This window comes from Triticum aestivum, chromosome 6B, assembly GCF_018294505.1.
Source record: "Triticum aestivum cultivar Chinese Spring chromosome 6B, IWGSC CS RefSeq v2.1, whole genome shotgun sequence".
NCBI classification, from domain to species: Eukaryota; Viridiplantae; Streptophyta; class Magnoliopsida; order Poales; family Poaceae; genus Triticum; species Triticum aestivum.
This window is the reverse complement of record NC_057810.1, coordinates 346,919,850-346,928,311: the sequence shown is the minus strand read 5'-3', so window position 1 is coordinate 346,928,311 and position 8,462 is coordinate 346,919,850.

Genomic DNA, 8,462 nt, shown 5'->3' with positions numbered 1-8,462 from the left:
GGATGAACAGTGAGTAGTGGGGGTGGATGAACAGGCCCCCGTGGTGTTGCCTCTGGATGAACAGGACCCCGATCGATCGAGCCGGTTGGGGCTGGATGAACAGGACCCCGTGGAGGGCTGGATGAATAGGACGACCCCGTGGAGGGATGGATGAACAGTAGATGGTGAAGGGGTGGATGAGTAGTAGCCCGTGAAGGGGTGTTTGAATAGGAGCCCATGGAGAGGGGTGGTTGAACAGTAGCCGGTGGAGTAGCGTGGTGGAGGCTGGATGAACAGGAGCCCGTGGATGAACAGTCGCAGGTGGAGGCTGGAGGAGGTCGATGGTGTATGAACAGTGGCCCGTGGAGGCTGGAGGAGGTCGACGGTGGAGCTGAACAGTACCCCGTGGAGTCCCGTTTTGCGGTACGCGACACCCCTCCCGATGAACAGGACGCTCGTTTCGACCGTAGCGCTCCAACACAAGTCCGTTTCGTCCGTTTTGCATACGCCACACCCCTCCCAATCAATAGAACCCCATTTTGACCGTAGGAGGTCCAACACAAGTCCGTTTCCTCCATTTTATGGTACGTCAGACCCCTCCCGATGAACAGGATCCCGTTTTGAACGTGGCCGGTCGAACAAAAGGTCGTTTCCTCCGTTCTGCGGTATGCCAGGCCTCGTTTCCATCGCCTGTTCCGTCCAAGCCCTCCCGATGAACACGATGACGCATTCCGTTCCGACCCAGCCGGTTGGCTCCCCATGAACACGACGACGATGCTGTTTCTCCGTTTCGACCCAGCCATGTACACGAGCCCTGACCGTATGTAAGCGCGAGTAGGCATTCGAGACCCCGCCCGTATGTACGTATGTGGCCGTATTTTCTTTCTTGCACCCTGGCCATTGTATGTACGTGTACATGCTACATGTGCGCCTCTACTACGACACGTGTGCGCCTCTACTATGACACGTGCGCGCCTCTACATCGCCCAGTATGTATGTACACGTTCGCCACCAGAATGACAACACTACGTACACTTCGACCAGGTGGGTCTCGACTGTCAGACACTTCCTTGCGTGCGAAGATGTAGCTGGTGGGTCCCAGCAGTCAGGGGGGCGAATCGTTTTTTGCCTAGACACACTTCCTTGGGTGCAAAGATGTATCTGGTGGGTCCCAGCAGTCAGGGGGAAAAGTTTTTTCCGCAAAATACGGTGGCCCGTCCGGTGGGTCCCTGCTGTCAAGTGGAGGAATCATTATTTTGCACGTAATAAGGAGGCACTTCCTTGCTGCGCCCGTGGACCCAGCTGTCAGCCTCTCCACGTACAGTCCACGTCCGATAGAAGTCGTTCCTTGACCATGTTGACCACGCCGCGTCGAGAGCACTAGGGCGATGGACGACGGCGAGGCCTGGGAAGGGGACGACATGGAGCCGGGGAAGAAACGGCAGTGGATGCCCACGCAGATAGGAGTACGAGGTTCACTGGTTCGGCTGTGGTGTGAGGCTGCCGTCGCCGCAGAATAACAGGGGGTGTGGGTGAGTAGAGGGATGGCCTGGCCAGCGGTGGGAGTAGTAGGGGGCAGTGAGGCCTCCGCGGCATCATAGCCGGCCACGGGAGGCAGGAGCACGCGGCACGACCGGCGCTGGTTTGGGCGGCTGGAGCAAGAAGACCAGAGGTTGAAGAAGCACTATGGCCGTTGGATGAACGTCGTATGGTAACAGGAGCTAGAATTGTTCATATTGACTAAGTTGACAAAGCCCTCCATCCCCGTCAACTTGGTAGGCCCACAAGTTAGCCTCCCACTATGCTGGGTTCCAGCTGACAGGGGGAGTATTCATTTTTTGTGCGTAATAAGGAGGCACTTCCTTGCGTGCGAAGATAGCTCGTGGGTCCGACCTGTCAGCGGGGGCACATTTTTTTCGTGAAATACAGAGGCCCTTCCGGTGGGTCCTAGATGTTAGGTGGAGGAATCATTATTTTGCGCGTAATAAGGAGGCATTTCCTTGTGTGCAGCCGTGGACCCATCTTTCAGCCTCTCCACGCATAGTCTACTTCCGATGGTGTTGTTTGTTGACCACGTTGACCATGCCGCGCCGAGCGCATCCAAGGTGATGGACGACGGCGAGGCCCCGGACAGCAACGAGCCGGAAATGGGAAGACGTGGGAGTAGAGTCGCAGACAGAGAGGTGTACGAGGGTTAACTAGTTCTAGTGCGGTGTGGTTCGGCAGTCGGTGGAGAAGAACAGGAATTGTGGAGGGGTGGAGGGATGGCCTGGCCAACGGTGGAGTAGCGCTTCACAGCGAAGCATGCTAAGCAGAGCTGCTAGCAGCAGGAGGCGGGAGGTGGTCTCGGCGGCGCTGGAGGAAGAAGACGAGAGATTGAAGATGGATGCCGGTCGTTGGATGTAAATCCAACGGCTAACATGTCAAAATCATTTGTTGACTAAATTGACAACGACTTGTGTTGGCCTCAACCTATTGGCCCACATTTCAGCCTCCAAAAATGTGGCACGTATTCAACCCATTTTTTCAGAATTTACAGTCCCTTTTTTGCTCGGTAGAATTTACAGTCAATTTAATCTTTTTTTTGAATTACAGTCCATTAGCTGGGCTGGGTGAACAAATAATGTAGCATCCATGCGGCCCATTTATTTTTTTCCTAAAAAATTACAGGCCATTTGCACTTTTTCGAAATACACAATTTTGTTGGGCTGATTCTAATTATAATGTTGGGTTGGGCCAGCAATGTTATCAAAAAAATAAAAAAGGGCTGAGCATTTTGTTATAAATATATTTAAATAATAAGTGATATTATTACATTCGTCCTTAAATCTTACCAAGCTTTTGTACACAATCACTAGGATTTTCATGCCAAAACAATCCAGGATTTTATTGTTAAGAAATTATTTTTATAAGTTAATAAGATGTGGGATATTGTTTTCTTACATATGTAAGTATCTGTTAAATATATGATGACAATAAAAATAATAGATAATAACATATAAAATAATTTAAATATATATAATATAGTTAGAAGGGAAACATAAGTTGGACCTGGCGTTCCTATTCTTATATAGAAAAATAGAACAGACCCCTGCGTTTTCTTCAGAAAAATACATAAATTGGGCTGCCGATGTTTCAGGAAAAATAACACCTCGGATGGGAGGTCCATAGGCCGGTCGATACATGACGACCCTCAAAAAAATACAAACAGGCCTATGGACCTCCCATTCGAGGTCGTGGGCTGCTCATGTTAAAAAAGAAAGCCTAGACGGGGCAGCCCAAAACCCAGCTGATACTTGCTGCCCCAGTGATAGTAAATCATACCTGCGAGCTCCCCAGCTTCATTTTGAATTTATCTCCTATAGTAACTACGTTGAAGCACCTAAAAAAATGTAACCATGTTGACAAACCCGTGGGCCCCAACGTTAGTATAGTATTAGGAGGAAGTATTTTTTCAATGAGGCACTTGCTTGCGTACGGCCATAGACCTGGTGGGTCCACGTACAGTCCTCTCCAGATTCCTCTCGTTTGTTCAGCATGTTCACAATGGCAGATACCGGCGTCGCGGCGAGTGCACCAAGGCGCGGGAGGGGATCCGACCACATGAGGAAGTGCCTTATTATTAACGAAACTACTAAACTATCCTAGTGGCAAAGTGACACTACCCGACAGCTGTTCCGCCCGGGTTCGATTCCACCTGTGCAGGGAAAATATCTCCAAATTTTTTGCCTCTGCCTTTACTGACATGTGGGTCCCCATTGTCATCTACGCACACCACGTCCGACACTTGCCAAAACTTCGTCCCTCGTTTTCTCTATGTTTCGCACACTCGACATTGTGTGGGCATTTTGAAAATAACATATCTTTTTGACTGTGCATCATATGAAGATGTGCTATGCATGAATGTTGATCAGCATGATGTTAATTGGCTCGTAGTTCCATTTTCGACCATGAATAAAACTTCCAACATGATGTTAACCCTGTTTGAAAAGGCCGTGTTAATATAAATGCTCTGCCTCTCAAAGTTGTAGTTTCTTATCTGAAAACTGAACTTGCAGTTTCTTATCTGAAACTGAAACTTGCAGTTTCTTCTCTGAGAATCACATTGTCTGCACTTTTATACTCCTATGAAACTATATTTTTAAGTGCTAAAAATAGATCTCTAGAATTCATAAAATACTTCATATCTGAAAGTACTCTCAAAATACACAACACAAAACACAATTCACAACCTGCAAATACTGACAACTCTAAGCTCCTCCTGACAATTCACAACCTGCCTGACTATTGGGCTGGGGGGCAGTCCCCTCCTATTCCTCGGTGACAGACAACCGTCCCGTGAGACGATGTGAACGGCGAGGGAGAGGATGGTGGGGAAGCGTCGTCGGGCCAACTGCTTTGCTCCTCTTGCAGTTGGGTTCGGTCGACGAAGACTCCACCGGCTCGCTCTGGCAGGACAGCCTCACAAACGGCACCATGTAGATGCTCGATCCTTCAATCTCTGGTGGATGCTCCATCTGGGATCGATACTCCCACCACCGCTCCCTCACGATCGGATTCAGTGAATCTGTTTGCTCCATGGCCCAGAGGAGCAGCTCTATGTACTCCCGCGCGACTCCCTCCGGGAGTATCGCCGCCTTTTCGCTCTGTTGCAGATATTTGGCCATGCATGTCGTCGTCACCGCTAGTTGGTCCTTGTTGTGAAACCAAGACTGTATCTCCAACATCCTAGCTAGCTTCAAAGGGTCGCCGTCTGCGATCCTCATGTATCGGTTGTACTCCTCCATCGATCTACTTCTCCACAGCACCTTCACTCGCCGGCGGTGGTTTTTGAATGGAAGAGGAGAGGAGCAGCGCTGGTTTTGGATTAGAACGGGAGAGAGGAGCGACGCTGGTTTTGGACTGAAATAGGAGAGGAGGGGCGGTGGTTTTTAAATGGAAGAGGAGAGGAGCGGCACTGGATTTAGATTGGAACATGAGAGGAGCGGCAGTGGTTTAGAGGAGAAGAGCGAAAGAGCGGCGCTGATCTTGGAAGTATTTTTTGTTGTTTTGCATATTTTGGGTCAAAGTTTGACCAGGTACTGTATTTGACAAGCAAAATGTGAATGCATGTCACCAAAAATTGTATCATTTGGTTCGTATCTGAATGTACTTACAAATTATATTATTTTTGCAACGTATAACATATATTTTATGTGTGAAAATCATGGTCAATTATGACCCAGAATAAAAGGGAGACTAGTTAATGTGGGGTCGCTTTCTTAATTAAAGGGTAAACTAATTTTGATTTTGATCCAGTCATAGCGCGCCGGCCCTCTCGTCCAATCCTAAATCACTGTCGCACGCTCCTCTCCCTCTTCTCCATTGCAAAACCACCTCCTCTCCTCCCCATCATCTCCATTCCAAAACCACCGTCTCGCCTCTCCCTCTTTTGATCTTCTCCATTGCAAAACCAACTCCTCTCCTCTCCATCATCTCCATTCCAAAACCACCGTCTCGCCTCTCCATCTTCTCTATTGCAAGACCACCGTCTCTCCTCCCATCTTCCAAAGCTAGCACCAGACCACTCAAAAGGACATCTATGGAGAGGATGTAGCAGCGAATCAGGCAGATCGTCAGCGGCGACCAGGCAAAGTTAGCCAGGTTGAAGGAGATCCTTACTTGGTTTGACAATGAGTGGGAGATTTCAAGGACGGTGAGGGCCATGTGGCAATGTATGCGAAAGAGCGAGACGACGGCGATGAGGGCGGCGATGTACATGTACTCCTCGGCGGCAGTCACACCGCAGTCCTCCGAGTTCATTGAGTATCTCCTCTGGGCAATGGAGCAGGCAGATTCGCCCGAGGCAATAGTCAGGCGGAGGTGGTGGGCGTACAGGTCGAAGGTCGAACACCCAGAGGATAACAAATTGATCGAGTATGGTGTGTCGTTCGTGAGGGTGCAGAGCCTGCCGGAGCCACAGGAGTATTCGTTCTCCCACCGCAAGAGGAGGCCAGATGGCACGACGTCGCTTTCCTGCCGTTCTCCATGGTTCCCTCGACGCTCGCCTCATTTCAATGGCGGCGGTAGTGTTTAAGGTAAGCTTCGCACTAACCTAATCTTCCACATGCTCATGCTTACAATCAGTGTGACAGCTGATGAAAATCATGCTTACAATCAGTCTCCGAATACTACGCCAATCACCCTAAAATAGCTATGGACCTTTGGGTCGAAGTTGTGACACAGTGTACAAATAAATAAAAATAGATGGGTGCTTCTTTCAGAAAAGAGTACTCCCTAGAAAACTGCCAATATAAGCTACTAGTATTTGGTTAGAGGATTGCTACCAAGAAAGATCCATCCACAGAGTGCCCCACACATCCCACTGGTGGTGGTGGATGCCAATGCGTGCATGCAACATGGTTGGTGTCGGTAATTTTTACTTGGCACACCTCGCACTCTGCATATATGTCGGTTCCATACGTACATTTGTGCAGTTCCACCAAAATGCAGCTGAATAACCCTGTTTGCACAGATAATGAAAAAGCGTGATTACATTATAGTGGCACTAGTTGATGAAACACACAAAATAAATAGAAGAAAATATTGCAATAGTATCATAGTATGCCATGCTGCAAGGGCGAGATGGGCCCTGCGACGCCTCATACGGTACGCCTCATATTGGAAATCGTCCCAAGTCTCCCAGATACACCTTCTGCCAGTGATGAACATCAGTGTACAACGGTAGTACAAGGAGGCGCCTTGAGACATTCAAATCTCTATTTTTGTACAGATCAACTAAAATTAAGCACCCCAGTTTGCAGAAATGCTTATACATTAACAATGGGACTAGTTGATGAAACATGCATTAACAAATAGAAGCACTTTCTTTATCTACATTGGAAATGAAATGATAGAGAGGACACTCGCTCTATTTTAATTGTATTATTACTTCATTTTATCAGTGACACTAGGGTCGAGCAGGTGGCAAACGAGGTGTACTGTGCATCGCAAGGATGGAGGCCGGGGGTGCTTAGACTGGGATGCTGAAGCTGTCTCTTTCAGTCACCAACATGGATGATTCAATTCATGGGACCTTTTGGTGCAGTTCACCTAAAATGAAGCAATGTCCTGTGAGCTAGCAGCTTCTTCTTCATTTTTTTTGGAAAAGGGCTCTAGCCCCGTTCCATTTCCATCGGAAAACGAAACCCATGGAGCTTCTTCTTCATTAGTTGCAATAAAATTGAGCAACATCAAGGTTGGTTGTGAAGCTCCTGGAATGTTCAACTATAATTTGGATATCATTTGTGCAATTCAACTAACATTGAGCGTGAAATGTATATCTCTGTTTGCACAAAAAAGGTGGAAAGGAGGGTGACTAACAAGTGATGAAACATGCATCAAATGAAACGAAGCATGTTCCTTATCTCAATGGCAATCCTACAAGGATAGTAACAATTTCTAAAGCAGTGGCATTGCTAGATATTAGTGTGGGCATTAGGATTAACTATGACAACTGTTAAATACGATATTAATTTGGGCACGGGAGAGTAGGCGGACCAGGATAGTTGCATTTCTAACAAAAAGAAGCAACTTATCTTAATGGAAAATTTAGCAGGACATGTAAAAAAGTGCCATTGATTCATATTACTGGAGGCATTACATTGAAAACAACATTGGTTTAACGTGTCCTTACTTTTAACAGTGCGACTGCTACATTTTACCAGTGACATTACATAAGAGTGGCTCGGGGCAACAAACATCAGAATAGGATATCTGGGTTGGTCCCATTTTTGTTTGGTATAGCCACCTTATACTGTGTGAGGCTAGCAAATCTAGTGCTAGACTTACTCTGTTAGACCTCCTTTTTCAACCAATAGATCGGGTTTATATTGAGTTTGTACTGCATTTTCCTTTATTTCCCTATTAGACCTAGAGACCAGTTGGATAGCCAGTCTCTGCTACTTTTCGCCCCCATTATTTCCTCTTTCGACCAAGTCCTAGATTCAGGTAACAAATCTTCCCCCACCTCCCACCCCCTTTCTTCCTTGTTTGAACCAAGTAGTACTAGATTGGAGTGCATGAACTAGTTTTACCTCTTAACCGTAAAAAATTAGGTGGTTTTCGAACAGCCGATCGATCCTATCTACGAGGGGGCCTGAGAAATAGTAAAAGATACAAATGCAGTGACGTCAGGAGCTCGAGAAGTAGAGCAAGGCCGGTTTCGAAGAAAGTTATACCTGATGGTTGCCGGGATGTCGCTAGGTGGGCGGCGGGAGGCCGGATCTGCCCACACTACGGCAGCGGGGAAGAAGGGGTCGGAGGCCCTCCATCGCCAGCGGTGCTTGGGAGGGAACGACAAGGCAGGCTGATCGGGACGCACCAGCAGTGGGTAAGAGCCGTCGCCGAGGAGGACCGCGTGAACATTGCACCTTCTCACCTTCCTCGACGGAGATGATCCGGCTGGATCTATGACCAGCGGTGAGCAGAGAGAGAGATAGAGA